The following is a 21177-nucleotide window of genomic DNA, read 5'->3' as shown; positions in this document are numbered from 1 at the left end:
GTAAGTTGGAAACTCCCACAGGGAGGAAGCAAGGCAGCATCTTAGTTTGACTTTAAAAAGGAGGTTATTATCATTAAAAAGGAAAATGTTCAAGTGGTAGTAGATAATTGTATTTATCTTCTAAGAACAAAGCTATTCATTTTCCTTGGCATTACTCTATCTATCTATCTATCTATCTATCTATCTATCTATCTATCATCTGTCCTATCCACATGTCTACCCACCCACCCAACCATCCATCTCTCTGTCTACCTATCCATTCATCCATCCATCCATCTCTCTACCTTTCCATCCATCCATCCATCCATCCATCCATCCATCCATCCATCCATCCAATCAATCCATCCATCCATCCATCCATCCATTTCTCTACCTTTCCATCCATCCATCCATCCATCCATCCAATCCATCCATCCATCCATCCATCCATCCAATCCATCCATCCATCCATTCATCCATCCATCTCTCTACCTTTCCATCCATCCATCCATCCATCCATCCATCCATCCATCCATCCATCAATTTCTCCCGGCAGGAAGGAAGTGCTTGTCACAAGACCCAACTGCCACTCCCAGTTGGCCCCTTCCCCCACAAACTGTCATTCTTGTTTCCTTTCCACAATACCTACCTATTCATCTATCTATCCATCTATCTGCCAGTTGTCTATCCACCTCTCTATTTATCCATCCATTCATCTCTCTACCTACCTATCTACCAATCGTCTATCCATCTATCTAACTACCCATCTATCCATCATCCATCCACCCACCTACTACCTTTCAATCCATCCATTCATCCATTTTTCTGCTTACCTATCCATCCATCCATCCATCCATCCATCCATCCATCTTTCTGTCTATGTGTCTGTCTACTGAGGCAAAGAAGATCCACCACGTACTCTGGTGAAGAGAGTGCCCAGGCGAATGAAATCACCGTCTCTGAATCCCCCAAAGCATTCCTGAGCATCAAGGCAAAAGATTGCATAGCAACAAGTTTTGTGTAAGTAGCTGCTCTATAAATGCTTATTCCTTCTCCTCTCCCCCCCACACCCCAACTCACATGCATTCTAGACTCTGCATGTATCTATGTATGTATATTTAAATGCTGGTACGTGTTGATGCACACATGAATGCCTGGTTACATGTTGGGTTGATGCCCCAGACTCGGAGCATGTACGGTAACAAACTCACAATGCCTCCTCCAGGATGGAGAGAAGCAGCCCAATCTGGAACAGGAGGCCTAAGAAAGTAAGGACCCAAGCAAGGGCTGCCTTTGGAAGAGAGGCAAGGTCTTCAGGCCAAGGGAGGCTTGCTGCTGGGACATGCACGCTCGCTCTCTCTCTCTCTCTCTCTCTCTCTCTCTCTCTCTCTCTCTCTCTCTCTCTCTCTCTCTCTCTCTGTCTCTCTTTCTCCCTTCCTCTCTCTCTCTCTCTCTCTCTCTCTCTCTCTCTCTCTCTCTCTCTCTCTCTCTCTCTCTCTCTCTCTCTCTCACACACACACACACACACACACACACACACACACACACACACACACACACACACACACACACTCCCCTCTGGGCAGGCAGGAGAATGATCCTCCTTCCCAATCATGCCAATGAGGGCAATCACACTGCATCAAAGCGCATGCAATTTAAACTGTTTCTCTTGAGGCTGCACTGCTGTGCCTGGGAATCCCTGAAACTAGACCCCCAGAGCTTGAGGAATGAGCTATTATTTCTCCCAACACAAGCGGCCCTTCAGGGACATAAATAGCACCTGCTCCTCCCCCAAGATCAATGAATGAAGGCGGAAAGACTTTCTGAAGTGCTGGCGAAAAGGCCAGTGCCAAGCCCTGGGAACAGGTAGAGACGCTCTCCGGGAGCTGACGATTTCCTGGCGGAGATGCCACCACCTATGGAAAGCTGGGCTGTGTGTCAAATGGTCCTCAGGAAGCAGAGGCAAGCGGCTGGTAATGCCTCTCGTCATTTCACTGATCAAGTCAGTTTCCACCAGGAACATGGGGCAAGCTGTCCCTCCCCAGAAAGGCTAATCACCGCTAATCTCCTCACCATCTCCCTTAGCCTCCTCTCCCCTCCCATGAGAGGACTCAATTCCTCCCAAAGCTTTCCTTCACAGAGAGCTGAAGCCTGTTTCATCTAGTAGACTGTAAGTTCCTTGAGGGCGGTGAGGACATTCTTTTTCTTATTTCTATCCCCAGAATTCAGCACAGTGCCAGGCATGTAGGAGGCACTTAAAGAATGTTAACTGAATGGCACTGACTATGGCCTCTTTAATTTTTAGAAAAAAATTTCCTTTTCCTTTTGGGCAGTGAGGTGACAGTAAATAGTGCCCTGGGCTTAGCATCAGGAAGACTCCTTTTCCTGAGTTCAAATCTGTTCTCAGAGACTTACTAGCTGTGTGACCTTGGACAAGTCCCTTAACCCAGGTTGCCTCACTTTTCTCATCTGCAAAATGAGCTGGAGAAGAAAATGGCAAATCATTTCAGTATCTTTGCTTCCAAAGTCCCAAATGGGGACCCAATGGAAGAGTCGGACCCAAATGAAAAATGACTGAATGACATTTATCTTTTGCTTTTATATTGCCTTCATTTTCTATGTTTTGCTTGACTTTATATAGATAATGGGTAACATTTCTTGCCTTCTCAATGAATAGAAGAGGGGCTAGAGAGAGTTAGGAAATGAAATATATATATATATGTATATATCACATATATACATAATTAAAAATCTCTTTGTTCCAATTACACCTCTTTCTCTTCTCAAAAATCCTTTCTAGCAAAAAAGAGAAAAATCAATTACAAAATGTATCAACTGAGTAACCCACCTCTACAAAAAGAAGAGGCACTTGCACTTCCTCCTTTCTTTTTTCAAGGCCAAATTTGATCATCATATTATGCAGTGTTCAGCTTCAGTTTCTTTTATTATCATTATTATTTTCATTGTTGGAATCATTATGTATATACTCTTTTCCCTGTTCTTACTTTATCTTGCATCAGTTCATATAAATCTTCCCATGCTGCTCTCTTCTTTGTTTTTACTTAAACCCCTTACCTTCCATCTTATCTTCCATCAATATTAAGAATTGGTTCCAAGGCCAAAGAGTAGTAAAGGCTAGACACTTGGGATTAAGTACCCACAGGTCACACAGTTAGGGAGTATCTTAGGCCAGATTTGAACCCGGGATCTCCCAACTTCAGTTCACTGAGCCACCCTGCTGCCTCCATCTCCCTTTTTAAAAAATTCAAGGCCCTGACATCTCAATGCTCCAATTTAAATCTCTCTGAATTTAATGTAATTATTTTTCATTAAAATTTTACCAGAACTATTAAAACAATACATCACAGGAAGTAGAACCGCATCTTTGAATTTATTCTCAATATTATCTTTCTCAACAATTAAGATGACTCTGATGAAAGCACATTAAGAACACTGAATTCTCTGAGGGGTGTTATCAGCTGTAAGATACAGACTAATTAGAGAACTAAAGAAGAAAGTAAAGCAGCAAACACAAGGGAGGAGTGGTCTAGGAAGGAAGAGTAAAGAGACATAGGTGGCCACCCCTTCCAATTCCAGCTCCTTCCTTCCATCTCAATCTTCACCAATCAATTTTAAAAAATGCTTTCTAAACACTGAAGACGGGAATCCCTGGCCCCCCGATTCTTTCTAAATCAGACCCCAGTTATTACAATCAATCAGTATGTAGCCATAATAAATGATTAATCTGGGACAATGATTAACAGAATTATAATAAAATTAATAGAATTCTAGTAATTACATTTTATAAGGAAAAAATTTAAAACTACATAGTAAATCTAGATACTTCCTCTTTTTTACTCAATAATAACAGCCAGAATTCATCCAATGCTTTACGGTTTGCAAGAGAGTTTTTCAAATATTGTCTCATTTGATCTTCACAACAACCTTGGAGAGAGAGCTCCAAAAGTCACTATAATATTCAGCTAATTTAATATAGTATATATCTATAGATAGTTGGAGTGTAATCACAATGCTACAAGAGTCACTATAACATTAAGCTAATTTAATATATTATATTATATATTTATATGTAGTTGAAGCATACACACAGTGCTCTAAAAGTCTTAGCATAGTAATAAGCTAACATAATATTAATATATATATATAATAAGTTAAGCTAATTATTTACACTTGGACTTTTGGTACACTCTGATTATGGTCTCCTTCACTAGAATGTAAGCTCCTTGAGGGGAGAGACTGTTTCTGCCTTTTAGTGTAACCCCAGGACTCAACCCAGTGTCTGGCACTTATATAGTCTTGAGTGGTTCTATCAGCCCTCTATGGGCCAGAGATGGAGGGAGAGAGTCTGGGAGGGTCAGCACACACCAAGGCACAAAGACAGCCAGGAAATAGATTAGCATGGGGCTGATGAGTTGTCTTGCTTGTTTGGAACAGGATATGTGAAAGACTAGTGGGAGATAAGCCTGAAAAGGAAGGCTAGAGCCAGGATGTGGGGGCTCTTAAATGCCAGGATCAGTTTATACTTTATACAGTGTTTGAGAAGTGACAAAACCCGGTAATTGACTTCGTGCTGGAAAGATCTACTTGCTCACTAACGAGGCAGAGAATTTCAATTGACTCAAATATTGCAAAGCAGAAATCACTCAGCCAGATGTGTGAAGGTGAAGGAGGAAGAACGTCCACAGTGGGAGCAACTCCTTTGGAGCAAAGCTTCTCTTCCAGTTAAAAATTTTCTGGTTCCCTGACTCAAGGTTGGGTACTTTCTGCATGAAAGAACAGTCAAAATTAGTTCAAACCCCTCCATTGCCAGAGCCATTTGGGCTGCTGTCTCCTTCTCAAAGACAATGGGAAGAGAACAAATCTGCAAGCCATATTTCCAAACCAAACTGAAAAAAAGCTCACAACTCCATCTATGCGTTCTCATTTGATCTTTATAATGTTTTTTTTTCCCATTTCTTATACCATTTCAGAGTTGGAATCACCAATTACAATACACCACTGAGAACATCCTGTCCTTACACATTCCAGAAAATACTTTTAGTGTTGAAAAAGATGAAAGAACATTGGATTTTAAGTCAGAGCTTCAAATCCTAACTCTGACATTTAATAGTTGTGAGATTTGGGGCAAGTCGCTTCTCTCTGGGCCTCAGTTTCTCCACATACAAAACTGAAGGGCTTGAGAGCTCACCTCTCTTTTTCCACTTATTTGTGCTCTCAATCTCCTTAATATTAACTGTGATTTCAAGAAGCCGGAGCCTGCTCAGCGGCCACATTGGGTAAGCCCATCTGGGCAGATGGGATAAAATCAGGTTGCAGGTAACTGACAAGCCTGAAACCAATTGGTGAGTTAGGAGGATGGGAAGATGGAGGAATGGTTGGGAAGATGAGAACAATCCATTCCAATGGTCTTGAAGGAGCACTGAGAGCTTGACTAGACATCAAAGAAGCCAATGCCATCCATTTCATCCTGGACCATCCCTACTAGTCTTGATTTTTGTCTTGCCACCCGGATTTTGATGGCTCTGGAAGAGAAAGACTTGGTACAATCCCCCCTTCTTAAATCAAGACATGTGGTGCACAAGTCAAGATGCCATTTGGGATGCCATTGGTCCTCTTGGAAATGAAGGACAAACACAAGTTGTCATCGCCAGTCCCATTACTCTCTGGCATTTCTACTATTTTAATTTTCCTCAATAATAACATCATATAATATGTGGGACACGACATCACTCAGAAACTTGCTGCCAAAGTGTAAGTGGGGGCCACAGGGATGGAATCCTGCATATATTGTAAAACTTGGCTGATAGTCTGGCTAGCTTTTCTGGACTGCTTTTCTGTTCTTTCTTTTTTCCTTTGTCACAAGGAATGCCCTGCTGAGTAAAAGAGGAGAGAGCTTTGCATGGAAATGAAGGGCATATACTTACAAAAAAGTAACAAAACTTGAAGATTTTTCTGCACTGAACTAGATGATCTGAGATTCTTTCCTTCTCTAACTCCATGATCCTATGAAAATACCCCTCTTAAGAGCAGGAACTAAACAAGGAGAAACGTGAAAATGTTAACGTGAAAAATATTAAACGTGAGAAAATATCTCTTTGGACCTTCATCAATAACTTAACAATAAAGAGGCTAAAAGAACTCAATTCACACAGACTAATTTAGTCATAGACTCACAAGCTGGTCCATTATCATGCCATCGTTGGGTCTAGAACACAAGTTTTCTAACTCCTAGGCCAGTGTTCTTTCTATAGCACCACAATGCACACTTCTGCAATTGTAAAAATAGAGACATGTAGCTGCCCACATGGAAAAAAAAATCAGGCTGCCCTTGCTTTGAGTAGGTGGTAAAACAGATACAACAAAATAAAATCAACATAAGTTTCTATGGAGAATGTAAATGTGTTTGGCTGCTTTTAAAAAAAAAATCCATTTAAATGCCTCAAAAATTCTATGGTCTAGAATGAGAGTCTCCCAGCTTATGGTCTGCTGTTGTTGATTCAGTGTAGAAGGAGGGTGCGAAGGGTTCATCCATGGCATGGCAGAGGTCAGGATCAGGCTGGGCAAAAATCTGAATTAGCCTGAGAAAGCTAAAAGCAAGCGGTTGGAAAGCCACAGAGGGGAGAGAGGTCTGGGGTCCTCTTGGGGGGCTGCGACAGGAGCCTAGCAGAGGAAGGGAACCAGAGAGACAAACCTAGAGACCGGACATGTGGTCCACCCTGATAAAGGCAGAGGCAGTGACAATGGGCCCATAGGAAATTATTGATCTGGGTTCACTTAAAAGCCCTAAAACAGAGAGAGAAAGAGAGAGGGAGGAAGGGAGGGAGGGGGAGAGAGAGAGAGAGAGAGAGAGAGAGAGAGAGAGAGAGAGAGAAGAGAGAGAGAGAGAGAGAGAAGAGAGAGAGAGAGAGAGAGAGAGAGAGAGAGAGAGAGAGAGAGAGGAGGGAGGGAAGGGAGGGAGGGGGAGAGAGAGAGAGAGAGAGAGAGAGAAGAGAGAGAGAGAGAGAGAGAGAGAGAGAGAAGAGAGAGGGAGGAAGGGAGGGAGGGGGAGAGAGAGAGAGAGAGAGAGAGAGAGAGAAGAGAGAGAGAGAGAGAGAGAGAGAGAGAGAGAGAGAGAGAGAGAAGAGAGAGAGAGAGAAAATGAACCTAAATTTGAGAGATATTTGAAAAATTGGCATTGAATCCTGGGCTTAATCAATTTACAAGCACTGTGACTCTAGGTCAGTCATTTCCTCCTCTGTACCATGAGAGGCCTGGAGGCTAAAAAAACTGGACCAGGACTTGGGAAGACCCAAGTACAAATCCATCTTTCAGACACAGACTAGTGTGACCCTAGAGAAAAGTGGGGTGGGGAGAGGGAGACAGGACAGACGAGACAGGAGACAAGAGAGACAGAAAAAGTGAGGAGAAAGAGAGAAGGAGGGAGAAGAAAGAGGGAGAAGTGAGAGAGGGAGAAGAGAGAGAAAGAGGAGGGAGAAACAGAAAGAAAAAGAAGTGGGGAGAGAGAGACAGAGACAGAAGGAGGGAGAAGAGAGAAAGGAGAGAGACAGAGAAAGAGAAATGGGGAGGTGTAGGAAGGGAGAGGGGAGATGGGAGAGAAGAGGAGAAGAGAGAAAAGAAATGGAGGGAGGGAGAGAGAAGAAAAATTAGAGGGAGGGAGAGGAGGAAGAGAGGGGAGAGAGAGAAAGGGGGAGAGACAAAGAGAAAGGGAGGGGGAGAGGGGAGAGAGAGGAGGGAGAGAGGAGAGGAAAAGGGGCGGAAAGAGAATGAGAGAGGGAGAGGGAGGAGAGGAAAAGAGAGGGAGGGAGGAAGAAAAGGGGGAGAGAAGGGGTAGAGAGAAAGAGGAGAGAGGGAAGAGAGTGAGAGAGAAAGAAAGGAGAGAGGTGGAGGGAGGGAAAAGAGAGAGGGGGAAGGAGAGAGGGGAGAAAGTGAGAGAGGAGGGAGAGAGAGGAGAGGAAAAGAGAGGGAGGGAGAGGAGGGAGAGAGAGAATGATAGATGAGGGAGAGAGAAAGGGAGGAGAGGAAAAGAGGAAGTGAAGGGGGAGAGAGAGGGAGAAGAGAAAGAGAGAAAGGAGAGAGAGAGAGAGGGAAGGAGGGAAGAGAGAGACAGAGAGAGAGAGAGAGGGAGAGACATCTTTAAATAGTTAGCCTAGCTTGGGCATGAGATCAAGTTCAACCTAACTTCTGATCACTGTTTTCACTAATGGATGGGGAAGTAGGACCCCAAGTTCTATATCTAGGGCTTGACCTCTTTCCCACCAAACTACCAGTTTCTCAACAAACATTCATAGTGAAAAGCAAAGAAACCCATTTCTCCAATAATAGCAAAAGAGAAATTAGAGAAGGTGTCCATAGAAGATATTCACAGGCGAGTCAGGGTGAAGCTCTTGGTACCAGGTGCTAGGTGATTTCGGCTCCACGGAGACAGTTCTTGAGCTCACCTGAGGGAATCCCCCCCAAAGTCTCTAGTGTATCAAGTTAGGGACAGAGTTCCTCTCACAAGGCAGGGCATTCACCCCCACCAGGAAGCAGTTGGTTTGGGGAGTCCCTCCCACATATTTTGGATGTGGCTAATGTGAGAATCTATTTTGTGGGACTCTCCGCATTTGTAAGAGTTTTGTTTTTCTGGTTTCCTCAATGCGTAGATGTCAGGGAGGGGGAGAATTTGGAACTGAAAATAAAATGAAGTTGAATTTAAAGGAAAAAAAGGAAGCGATGCTAACTGGTTACACTTGAGTTAACAGAGAAGCTGGAGTGTGCTAAGGATGCTCGAAGAGATAGACAGTCGAGAGCTTTTCAGTCACACAGACTCGTACTTGTTCTTGGTAACCACCCCCACGTTGGGGAGATTTATATTTAGTGCTCATAAGCTGAAGAGTTCTGTTGTCTTTCCTAAATAAAGATCACTTCCATTTTAATTCGTTATATTGTTCGAGACAGGAAACTTTTAAGTGGTTTAAAAAAATCATCATTAAGTGATATTCTCCTGCTAGGAAATAACCCAATGTGTCACCTCTCATAGATGAAGCAATGGGAGTCTCAGAGGAGGGAGGCAACTCATCTCTGGTCACACAGTGGCCCAGCTCAACCCTAAATTCCAGTGACCATTTCTACCAACATCCTGCCTCTTTGGGAAATTCCCTGAGTGAAAAAAGACGTCACTAGCTTTTCTTTAGATTAAATCCTTCTTTCTGAGGCAGCTGGGTGGCTCAGTGGATAGGGAGTCAGGACCAAAGAGAAGAGGTCCTGGTTCAAATTTGGCCTCAGACATGTCCTAGCTGTGTGACCCTGGGCCAGTCCCTTAACCCCAGTTGCTTAGTAACACTCTTCTGTCTTGGAACTGATACATAGTATTGATTCTAAAATGGAAGGCACGGGTTTTAAAAACAAAAAATAAATCCTCTCTGAAGCTCAGGTATCTCATCAATTTCCTACCTGGTCATGAATTAGGTCGTTTGGAAGACAGAAACTCTTTTCAGTTGTGTACAATTTTTAGTGTACAATTTCGTGAAGCAAAGAGGAAAGTATGCCCAATATTGCTCTTGTTAGCCTTTCCCAAAAATAATTATACTACTGACCAAAAGCAGATCAAGTCCTAACCATTTCCCTAGCAATTAGCTCCATGCGAGACCAATTAGCATCATGGTGGAGGTTTGTGATTGACTCTTTAAAAAAAAAGCCCAACAAGGAACAATCATCTCTATTAGCAAATTAATTTAAAAATTTGGATATAATATCCTACATCAGTTAGGAAAAACACAAATCATGGGGTTTTGAGTCAAAAAGAAAACAAAAAAGAAACTTCCAGAATAGTCTTTATAAGAAATTAGGAGCCTGACTTTGGTCTATTTTTTTTTAATGATTCATAGTGAATTCTTGAGAAGCACTTCTAGAACCTCAGGCAGTCGGGTTTGGTCTATTCAATTCAATCCAAATCAACACACAATAACCATAACTATATTTGTACAAAGCAAGTGACATGTGCAGTGGGACCTTTTATATCTGAGCCTCACAGTAAACCACTCCTTATGGGGAGATGGATTTTGTTTTGATCAGATCTCTGTGATTTCATCAGCAAAGAGAGCTGCCATTGAAGGACTTCTTTCTTTCTTTTAAACCCTTACCTTATGTCTTAGAATGGATACTTTTGGTTTCAAGGCAGAAGAATGGTAAGGACTGGGGGCAAATGGGGTCAATTGATTTTTGGTCCAGGGCCACCTAGCTAGGAAGTGTCTGAAGTCAAATTTGAACCCAGGTCTAGCTCTCCTTATCTACTACTGTAGAAGGGAGAGACCTGGGGGAACCCAGAGGTTCAGTGATGTGCCCAGGGCGATCCCTGCCCCCCCCCCATATATGTCTTCCACAGGATGTAATCCACCAGGTATTCCTAACTACAGAGTCTGATTTCTTCTGAATGCACCACCAGCTCCTGGCTATAGAGTCTATTATTATTACAAGTACTGTTGATTCCCTCTTTTGCATGGGGAAATTCAGGCTTTCCCAGGATACTCAGCTAAATAGATGCTAGAGGCAGAATCTGAACCCATTTCTTCCTGATTCTAAGTCCAGCACTCATGGATAAGACACCCTGGTAAACTCCTGATGATGCAAAGATAAAAGATGACATAATTCTAGAATATCAGGGTGTTTACAAGCTAGAATGCTAAATTTTAAATTAAGACACCTGGCTTTGAACCTTGCTTCTTGACTGACACCAGCTATACTGCCCATGAACTTAATTTCTTTGACTCAAAGTTTCCTCATTGATCAAAGGGAGATAACACTTTTATTATTTTTAAATTATTTTTATTTCCTTTATCATATTTATTCATTTCTTTTATTCTACTATTAATTTTTAAATTATTTTTATTAAATTCATTTTATTATTTTTATTAAATATTTTTATTACCCTACTTCTGTGTTGGTGAACCTATGGTACATGGGCTGGAGGGGACTATTCCCCTCCCCCTCTCCACCATACCTGATGCCTGACGGCATTTCTCACATGACCTGCTCCTCTGCCCAGCAGCCCATTGGGAGTGCTTCTTCCCTCCTCTGTCTGAGGTGGGGCTGGGGGGCTCACATTTGGTATGAGTGTGCAGTTTGTACACTCAGGCTCTAAAAGATTCACCACCACTGCCATATTTCATGGGCTCATTTTAAGGAAAATATTGAAGTACTGAATAAATAGAAGCGATAACCATGACTTAGCAGGGCAATGAGGACTTCCTTCAAACATTTTCATTTCTACTTCGAAGAGGAAGTCTCCACAGGAAGATTTCCCTGATGCTCCCAAACAAGTGTTCTCTCCCCATCCTCCCCAACACCTCAAACTCTTCATTTTTGAATGCCGTGTCCCTTATCTGTTTCTCCCTTTTATTTTTGCTACTTCTGGGCATATTTTATTTCCTCAGACAGATTGTTTGTTCCTCTCTGTACCTGCCCAGGCACATGGCACCACACCGCACACACCGCCCATTCGATATCTCACTGGCATCTTAAATGACATGTAGCAGTCCTTATCGGTCTTCCTAAATCCACCATTCTCCGGAACTTCCTTATTTCTGTCAAGGGCACCATCATCTTTCCATTAGTCCAGGATCAAAACTCAGAGCCTTCGCCCCACGTTTTTAAGCAGTTGTTGAGTTCTCCAAGACATTTCTCAGAGGAGAGACAATACATGCTCATATACATATATGCTGATTTTTTTAAATATAAGGTAATAAGAGGCAATATACTAGCAATTGTAAAAGCTGCTTTTCCTGCTTAGAATATATTCCCTGTGGGTAGGTACATCTAGGAATCTTTTATTTCCTTCACAAGTCAGCATGAATGCCCCTTCTACATACATTAACCCACTGCTAGTATACTCCCTCTCATTACCTTGTATTTAAAAAATCTCCATCCGTGTGGTCTCTCTCATAGAAAGCTAACTCCTAGAGGTAGAAGAGTTCATTTTTGTCCTTTTATTATCTCCAGTGCTTGGCACTCAATGGAGTAGATACTTAATAAATAAATGTTGATTGAATATTTTCTTGACTTTGGCTACCAATATTGGAAGAACTTGCTGACATATTTGAAACTGTCCAGAAGCGGAATAGAGAAGGTGGCTGGGATCAGAAAGGAGAGACTTTTCTGCAAATAGGCTGAATGCCCAACTTGAAGGAAATGCTTCTGAAAAGAGGGAAAACTGAACTTTGGAAACTTCCAAACCAGTAAGATTTGAGGTCAGATTATCTGACTTTGAGTGCTGAAAAAAAATCACTGAATCGGAACCCCAGTGTCTCCTTTTTGTAAATGATAATAATACTTGGTCTATCTACTCCATGGGACTGTTGAGCATTCAGTGGCATAATAATTGAGCTTAAGGTAGCATTTTTAAATCTGGGGATCATGACCTTTTAAAAAAATGTTCTGGGGGCAGCTGGGTAGCTCAGTGGATTGAGAGCCAGGCCTAGAGATGGGAGGTCCTAGGTTCAGATGTGGCCTCAAGACACTTCCCAGCTGTGTGACCCTGGGCAAGTCACTTGACCCCTATTGCCTAGCCCTTACCACTCTTCTGCCTGGGAGCCAATACACAGTATTGATTCCAAGAAGAAAGGTAAGGGTTTTAAAAAAAAAAGTTCTGATAACTAAATTTCAATATAATTGGTCTTATATATAAATTATACGATAAAATATATAGTATAAATATATAAATAATATAACATATATAAAGATTTTATTGTTATATGTAATATAAATATACAATATATAAATAATATACCATAATATACAAATATTTTATTATGTTATAAGTAATATAAATATATAATATATAAATAATATATCATGTATGGTTATATATAATATATGCTTTTAATATTATTTATATATTATTTCTAAATAATACATAGACATGTCAGAATATAAAATAATATATGTAGCTATATATATTATATATAGCATAAATATATTTGTAATTAGTCCTACCTATTTTATTTTATACATTTAAATAATTTTGCTGAGGTATAATCTCTATTAAGTTTTTTGCTTTCTCAAAGAAAAAGAAAAGGAGGGAGGGAGAATATGGAACTATAATTTTTTTAAATATATTAAACTTTTTTTGTTTTCACATAATTGAAAAAAAGGTAATAAAAATTAAACGTAAAAAATAAATTATTCTAAGAAGGGGTCCATAGTCTTCACCAGACTGGGCCAGGGGGCCGTGACAGGCAGGTGAAGAATTTCCATTCTAAATCCTGGGCTTCTGCTCACAACTCGGTCTTTCTAAGATTTAAGATGGTGTGTCATTAAACAACTTAAGGCTTGTGTTTCCACTTTTCAGCTTTCTTCTTTTTTCTCCCAATTTCGTGGTCAGTGGTGAGAGGGGAGAGAGAATTTGGACGGATAACTGGACCAGAACTGGCCAAAGAATAATTGTTTATTGGTACTTTTTTTTTAAAGAAATAAGATTCTTTTTTTTTCCTACAGAATCCAAGCCCCTCACAAGCACCAGCTTAGGAAAATAACAAAACACAACTACAGCAGAAGAGGTTCAGTTCTCTTTCATCAGGAAAGGCGGCTAGATTCAGAAAAGGCACCTCCTCCGGCTCCCTGAGAAAATTGTGCGGTAAGTGAGACTCATGATTTAGAGGCAACATGCTGTCTGCCCAAATGCCAGGCTAGGTTTCTGCAGCTAGCTAACCATCGATGTATACATAATGCAATCTTACTTAAAACAAAAACAAAAACCTTGAAGGAAGCCATTTTCCACGGAGCACCCACTGGGAATGATTACAACATCATAACCCATAATCAATCAGGAAAAGGGAGGGCAGGGGGCCACATCGAAGGGAAAAAAAAACAAATAAAGTGAATGGATCACCTTTACGCTGAGGGAGAGAGGAGTGAGAGTCAGGAAGACTTTTAGCTTTCATTTAGGAAATAAATCTAAAAATACTGAGCTCGCCTCGCTCCCAGTTAGCCCACAGTGTTTATCATTTTCCACAATAAAAGGAGTTCTCTGTAGGACTTACTTTCAATAGCTTCCCATGAGCTATTATTTCAGCATTTTATCAGACTTGTAGGCCAGCAGGAAGTGCTCACTTCACAGGCCCGACTTCCTCTCCCTGGGCCTGCCCTGGGTCCGGCCCACCAGCAAGAGGAGTCTAAAGTAGAATAATGGTGGTAAGGGGGTGGGATGTTGGTGGTTTTTTGTTTGTTTGTCTTTTTGGTTTGGTTAAGAAGAGGTGGCCAGGCTTTTCTGCACTTATTTTGTCTCCCTGCCTTTTCCTAGTTAATTGGGAAGAGGTCAAACCATTGGGCCGCCCCATAGGAGACACAACTGGGCCCCCTCTCAAAGCTGCTCCTGGGAGCTTATCGCTCATGGGCCGTGCCTAGGACTGCTCAAATAACGGTGTCTGGCACAGATCCTGCGGCGGCTCACGGAAAGTAAAAGGAAGCCGGGTTAATTGAAACCTTCCTCGAATGTTCAAACAATCCACAGGAAAACACCACTAACCCGGAGCATCATCTCTCAGCCTGGACTTATTTCACCCCACTTTTCGGGTAGCATCGGCAGCTTTTTCCACTCGTAACCACTTTCTTACCGCCACCTCTGATAAAATGGGGTGGCCGCAGTGTGGGGCCTTCCAACCTTGACAGTCTTCTCCAAGTTCAAAAAAATAAACAATCTACTCCAGCAGAAAAATATGCATGTGTAAAGAAATGTGATTTCCATCATTTCCATTCCATTACTCTAAAAACTATTTTGTAGTCATTTATTCTGTAGCATAATTGAGAGAGTGGAACGATAGTATCATAGCTTATTTGCCAAAAAATCTAATGGATTTTTTTTTATTCATTTTAAATCACCCTGGCAAGAGTCAGGATAGACCTAAAGAGGGTCATTGTCATGTTCTGGGTTGTTGTTGTTTTTCAACATTCTCTTTCAAAAGAGATTGAAAGCTATGACTTAGGTAGTAGACGTAGAAAACGCCACAAAATAGATGGTATTTGCTGCTGCAGAGGCAGAAAGCCTAATTCTGCTGGGTTATTTCATTCTGAAAAATTGTCCTTATTCAGACACCCTAATGGGTGCTTGTGTGTCCGAATCCTAGGCAACTGTACAAAAACCTCCTCAAGGGTTGTTATCTAACTGCCCAAGAAAACATCATCAAATTTGTTTCCCAGCAGGCCAAAAGTCTTGAAAAAAGAAAGGTATTGTTACTTAATCTGGTCAGGGGGCCACAAAACTCATTCAGCAGAAATAAGCATAAATAATTATAAATCTATAAAAACAAAAATCTATTTCACCCCTGCTAATCTCACAGTCCTACTGATTTATAAATACATAGGCATGGTTCTTCCATTTACAAATGTATTTCATTAGAGTTTAAGTGAAGGTTTTTCTTTATACAGTTCCCTATAAAAATGCCAAGGACAAGGACAAGCAAAAGACCCCTCTCCCACCCTGACTACTTCCTTCTCCCATATTTCACGTCCAGACACAATACAGGTATCCCTTCGACAGGGAGAGTTTCCCCATCACAATTTTTCTGTTATCATGGGTCGGCTTAAGAAATTAAATGGGAATGTTGGGGGAATTTTGCCAAAGACACAGACGACACAGAAAAAGTTTAGAAACTCATAAAAGCATAAAATATATGTAGAATATAATATCAAATTTATCTTGTAACTATACACAATTTAAAAAAAAAGTTCAAGTACTTAACCTATAGTTTACAATTAAGGTACTGTCAATATCCCATAAAAGAAAAAGAAAAAATGAGAAGACTTCTGAAGAGAGATGCAAAAAATCTTTCTCAGATTTCTAAATTACAGGGGCACCGTGCCCCTAACCCCCCTGCAAGGTGGTGGTGGAACTATGCACAGAATCTGCAGTGGAAGGGAAACCTTTAAAAAGAAAGATACTGTTTATTTAATCTGGTCAAGGGACCACAAAACTCATTCAGTCGAAATTAGGTCATTATCTATGAAAATATATTTCACCACTGCTAATTTCACAGTTCCACTGATTTAAGCATAATAATAATTATTATAATTATTACATTAGAAGAGAGATAGCTTTCTTGTACCTACTAATAATTTAGTATGCTTTAGTAAGCCAGGCCAGTATGCTGGGGCAATAAATGTGTTATTCTCATAATCAATCAAACACAGGTTAAAATAAGGGACTTTATTAGTACAAGGGGATAGGGCACAGGGTGAGTTAAAATCTAGCCTCAGGCACTTACTATGTGACCCTGGACAAGTCACTGTAACCTCTATTTGCCTTAGTTCCTCATCTGTACAAATGGGAACACACTGGGGAAGAAAACAGCAAGCCGCTTCAATATCTTTGCCCCCCAACTCCCTGTGGAATAAAAGTTCACAGGCTCACACAGAATTGGAGGCTAATAATAACAATAATAATAATAATAATGGCCTACATCGATGATCTACCTCATTCCCCAATATTTCTGCCTTTCCACATTCAAATTTTCCTAAGGAGATTTCTGTCAAGGGCTCTTTAGTACAGTCAAATTTTTGATGCAAAGAAATAGTTGAAGAAGTAATTAGGCCTAGGCCCATTTGTAAGAGCTGCTCATACCTTGCTCTCATCAAAGAGAACACCTGCTTGTGAAACAAGAAACTATGTCCTGGAACAAGTGTTTTATCCCAGAACAAGGCAGGAGAGGTAGACTCAAGGCAGGCTAGCTCCAACACAGATGTGCTGACAGACCCGGTATCTCCTAGGAGGGACACAGATGTCTGCAATTTTTTTCCTTAACTTTTCAAGACTCCCCCCCCCCTTTTTTATTTTTAAAAAGCCGTCTTTCCATTTTAAGCAACACATATTTTTTGTTTGTTTTTTTTCCCGTGGCCTCTCCACAGCATCATCACAGGGTCAGTGGCTGTGGATTCTCAAATGAACTCAAATATCTAAAGTTCTTGGCACCCCTTAAAGCGATATTTCCAAGGGTTCTGGCCAGTGAAGTTCTGGATGGTTCTACCAAGTTGCCAAAGCTTTGAGTACAGGTATGGTGATGAATTAGATCTCTGTGGTCCTTGGGCCAGCCTAAGGGTAAGTGCAGAGAAGACTGGTTGGTTACAGGCAAGTTGATAGGTGATTTTGGCCCCAGAAACTATTAATCTATTTATTTTCTATTATTATTACAGATTATAAGATATAGATTATATAAAACATATATATAATATAGATATATAAAAATAAATAAGATAGATAGGATGTTATATATGATATATAGATTATATATAATATAGATATATAAAAATAAATAAGATAGGATAGGATGTTATATATGATATATAGATTATATATTATAGATATATAAAAATAAATAAGATAGATAGGATGTTATATATGATATATAGATTATAGATAATATAGATATATAAAAATAAATAAGATAGGATAGGATGTTATATATGATATATAGATTATATATTATAGATATATAAAAATAAATAAGATAGATAGGATGTTATATATGATATATAGATTATAGATAATATAGATATATAAAAATAAATAAGATAGGATAGGATGTTATATATGATATATAGATTATATATTATAGATATATAAAAATAAATAAGATAGGATAGGATGTTATATATGATATATAAATTATATATAATATAGATATATAAAAATAAATAAGATAGGATAGGATGTTATATATGATATATAGATTATAGATAATATAGATATATAAAAATAAACAAGATAGGATAGGATGTTATATATGATATATAGATTATAGACATATAAATTATATCTGATGTATAGATTATAAAAATATATGATATAAAGCTATATAAATATGTATTATGTTATATAAATGATATATAGATATATAATACATATATATATTTTTATAGATCTATAGATTGTGTCATAAAATCTATTTTATAGCTATGTAGAGTATATATAATATTGATCTATAGATTGTATATATTTATAGCTGCACAGATTATATATAATATAAATTATAGATTATAGAATATATAGAATATAATACAAATCTATTAAATTATAAAGGAGTTACAATCTGTGCCAATGGAGGGATTTGACAAATGAATGGGACTATAGAACTTTCAAATACAAAAATATATAGCTACCACTAGATAAAACTCTCCAGTCCCCCAGGTAAGAGTCATAACCACTAATGTCACATACATAAAGCCAGATAATTGCTAAACAGCTATCTTTAATAGTTTATAGTGGCAGAATACCCCTTGGGAATCTGATATATTTTTAAACCCAGGAAGCATGCAAAATGATTGATTAGCATCTAGCCTGGTCACATACAGCACCGTTCCCCCTGGTATACAATTAAATTTATATTCATCTACTATTAAATATCATTGGCAATCACAAATTCAAATCACTTTGCTCTGGAAACCTATTAGCAGGCTAGTTGGTATTGATAAAATATGGAAGTTAATTGTACCTTCTAGATTTGGGAAATAAGGGAGTTCTGCAACGGTTCTATAAGCCTAATTAGATGATGCAAAGTTAATTTTTTCTTCAAGTTTCAGTGTACCAGTTCTGGCACTCAGTGAACTGAATCGGGTTTCCCTATTGGCATGTTTAAATGCCTTCACAGATGCAATGCCTGAGAACAGTAGAAAGGCTGGAAAACCCAGAAGGGACTCTGTGGAGGAAGAGAAATGGGAGCATTTAATATTTTCAAATATTCCGGATGGCTAGTAAATGAAGCAAACAAGAGCACTTTCTCCTCCTGCAGGATTTCAGCGTTCAGAAGCTATGGTTCAATGTCTCCCCGTGTGCTTTCAGAGGCATGGAGCTTTACTGTAACTAATTTAAGTGCCTTACTCTCCTTGTTTGGTGGGGTGAGGGGGGAAAAGTGAAGAAGGGGGTCACTACAATCCTATCGTGAAAAATAAGATTTTGATTACATAAATACACTTAACAGTGGGAAAGTCCTCCATTTCCTTTTTCTTTTCTTTTTTTGGCCATTTTTTTCCTCCCCTGAAATAATGAGCCTTGTCACATTTCTTTGTTAAAAACTGCCTCCTATTTTCGAAAAGACCTTTCTCTAATCTTCCATTTTAGGCTCTTACCAGGTCACAGAAATGCAAGTCACTTGGCATCCCATTTCAAATTAAATGGCACACGAGATAGAGGAAACCAAAGATCACTAGTGCCTATATAACGTGCCAGGTGGTCCGTCCAACAGCCTGGCTCAGGCCTCCAAGTTATACAACAGGAAAACTTCTTTTATTAAAGATGGGTTCATTTAAAATGGCCTCTTCATAATGACAGCTTTTTGGAAAATCCTCACTGATTTTTTAACTAACCTATAAAACTGCTCATCAGCCTCCTTATCAGCTGAGGTGGTTATTCTAGTGGATTAGATCAAATGACAAGTAAGGGCTAATGAGGCTAAGGTAGTGGGTCGGTATCATATGGGCCAGGTGCTTGGCACGGAGAAAACTTGAATCCTGGCCCCGGGCTTCTGGAATGCAGATTGTCGGTGCGGATCCACCAGGTGCACAGCCAATCCTGCCCCTCTTCCCATTTCAACACAGATTCCAGGAACCAGGACTCCTGTTGGGTCCTCTTTAAGGAGAGTTATAAAGCCATCGCTGTGGCTGACGTTCATTTACTTTGTATCCCCTGGCTCAGGTGGAATGGCTGGATTTCTGAGAGCGATGAGGCAACAGCCAAGAGGGTGGCTGAAGTCTGGTGAGACATCAAGGCCCTCCGCTGCATCCTAGCCATCACCAGAGGGCCATCCTGACTCTTGTCTCGGCAGTGGATGAGTCTGGAAGAGGGAGGGAGGCTGAGGATTCGGTCCATTTCTGCCTCACTCCCATCCAGTTCCCACGCAGTCAAGACATCATCCCAGGATATCAGCGGTCCTCTTCTAAAGGAACCTTCTTGACGACTTCCTTTTCCATGCCCTTCCCTTCTAGTCTCTTCTTCAAGAGACACGGACGGACATTCTTATACACGAAAATCAAAGAAATGGCAGAAGGATGGCGAACAAGGAAATGTAGAACAGAAAGCGATGGGAACCAAAAAATGGCTTAAGGTCAAGACTTCCAGACTGAAGGGTCCAATTCAAACTGTCCTTTCTAAAAAGAGGGCCGCAGGGGGCAGCTGGAGTAGCCAGGCCTAGGGATGGGAAGTCCTGGGTTCAAATCTGACCTCAGATACTTCCTAGCTGTATGACCCTGGGCAAGTCACTTAACCCCTATGGCCTAGCCCTTACTGCTCCTCTGCCTTAGAACCAATACATAGTATTAACTCTAAGATGGAAGGTAAGAGTTAATTTAAAAAAAAGTTACAAAAAGTGAAAAGTGACTTCACAAGGTATTGATTTGAATTCAGTTCTTCTGATCAAATTCAATACCCTTTCCACTCTCTGCTCCCCAATATTATTCTTAATGTTCAATCTGAGGGAGGGGAGACCAATTCTGAGGCTAAATGAAAGGTTTCCTGGATACAATAAAAACTCTACGGTGTTCTCTGTTGTCTTTATAATAAAAACTCAAGCAAATTAGAAGTCAGGGTTTTTTCAAATTTCTTTCATTATGAGTTTAATCAAATGCAAACATTTAAATATACAAAGAACAAAAAAAGGTCTGTATAGCAACCCATTCTGTTATATACAGTTTTTGTCTTTAGCTATATATTAAATTTAACAAGGCAGTTAACAAAAGTGCCCTGCTTGTGTCTCCTGACCTTTTGTGAATAAAATCTTTCATTGATGCTGTTTAAAAAAGCACTCTGACTTCCAACTCATGCATTCCCTGTCCCCTCACATAGATTTCCTCCTTGTTGGAACAAATGAGCCAGGCGAAAACAAACCTACACATTAGCTCTGTCTGAATATATGTCTCATTCACCTCTGCTCTTTACAAACCTCTCAATTTTTTCCCCCCAAGTTCTTTTTCCAAGCAGCAGTCAAGGAAGTTTCAGCCCCCATTCTAACCCCAACTCGCATGAGACTGTCCTCACCCAGCACAGTTAAGAACTTGGCACCTCCCTTCGGCTCCTTAATTCCTTTCTCCATCATCTTTCTGATTTGAAAGTCAATTTGGGGGTGGCTATTTCAAAACCTTCCCATTCACCCCATTCATCTTTTAATCACTTGTTCCTGTAGAGCCACGACATCCCGGGCATCTTATTTGTTTAAGCCA

General features: G+C 40.2%; 1 protein-coding gene and 1 long non-coding RNA gene across 5 annotated transcripts in view; one reads left to right on the top strand and one right to left on the bottom strand.

Annotated features, from left to right (window-relative positions):
* The window catches only part of GALNT7 (polypeptide N-acetylgalactosaminyltransferase 7), a 214382-nt gene that overhangs the window by 185991 nt on the left and 7214 nt on the right, over positions 1 to 21177 (bottom strand). The window lies entirely within an intron of this gene.
* LOC130455087 (uncharacterized) lies at positions 240 to 20738 on the top strand. Of its 2 annotated transcripts, none has more exons than XR_008912963.1 (4): positions 240 to 999; positions 13471 to 13609; positions 14276 to 17019; positions 18541 to 20738. It is a non-coding gene; the product is annotated as an uncharacterized LOC130455087 (long non-coding RNA). The 2 variants fall into 2 exon arrangements; XR_008912964.1 differs by having other exon boundaries at positions 499 to 999; positions 16876 to 17019.

This window comes from Monodelphis domestica, chromosome 6 (genome assembly GCF_027887165.1).
Source record: "Monodelphis domestica isolate mMonDom1 chromosome 6, mMonDom1.pri, whole genome shotgun sequence".
Lineage (NCBI taxonomy): Eukaryota > Metazoa > Chordata > Mammalia > Didelphimorphia > Didelphidae > Monodelphis > Monodelphis domestica.
This window is presented reverse-complemented; position numbering and strand designations above follow the sequence as displayed.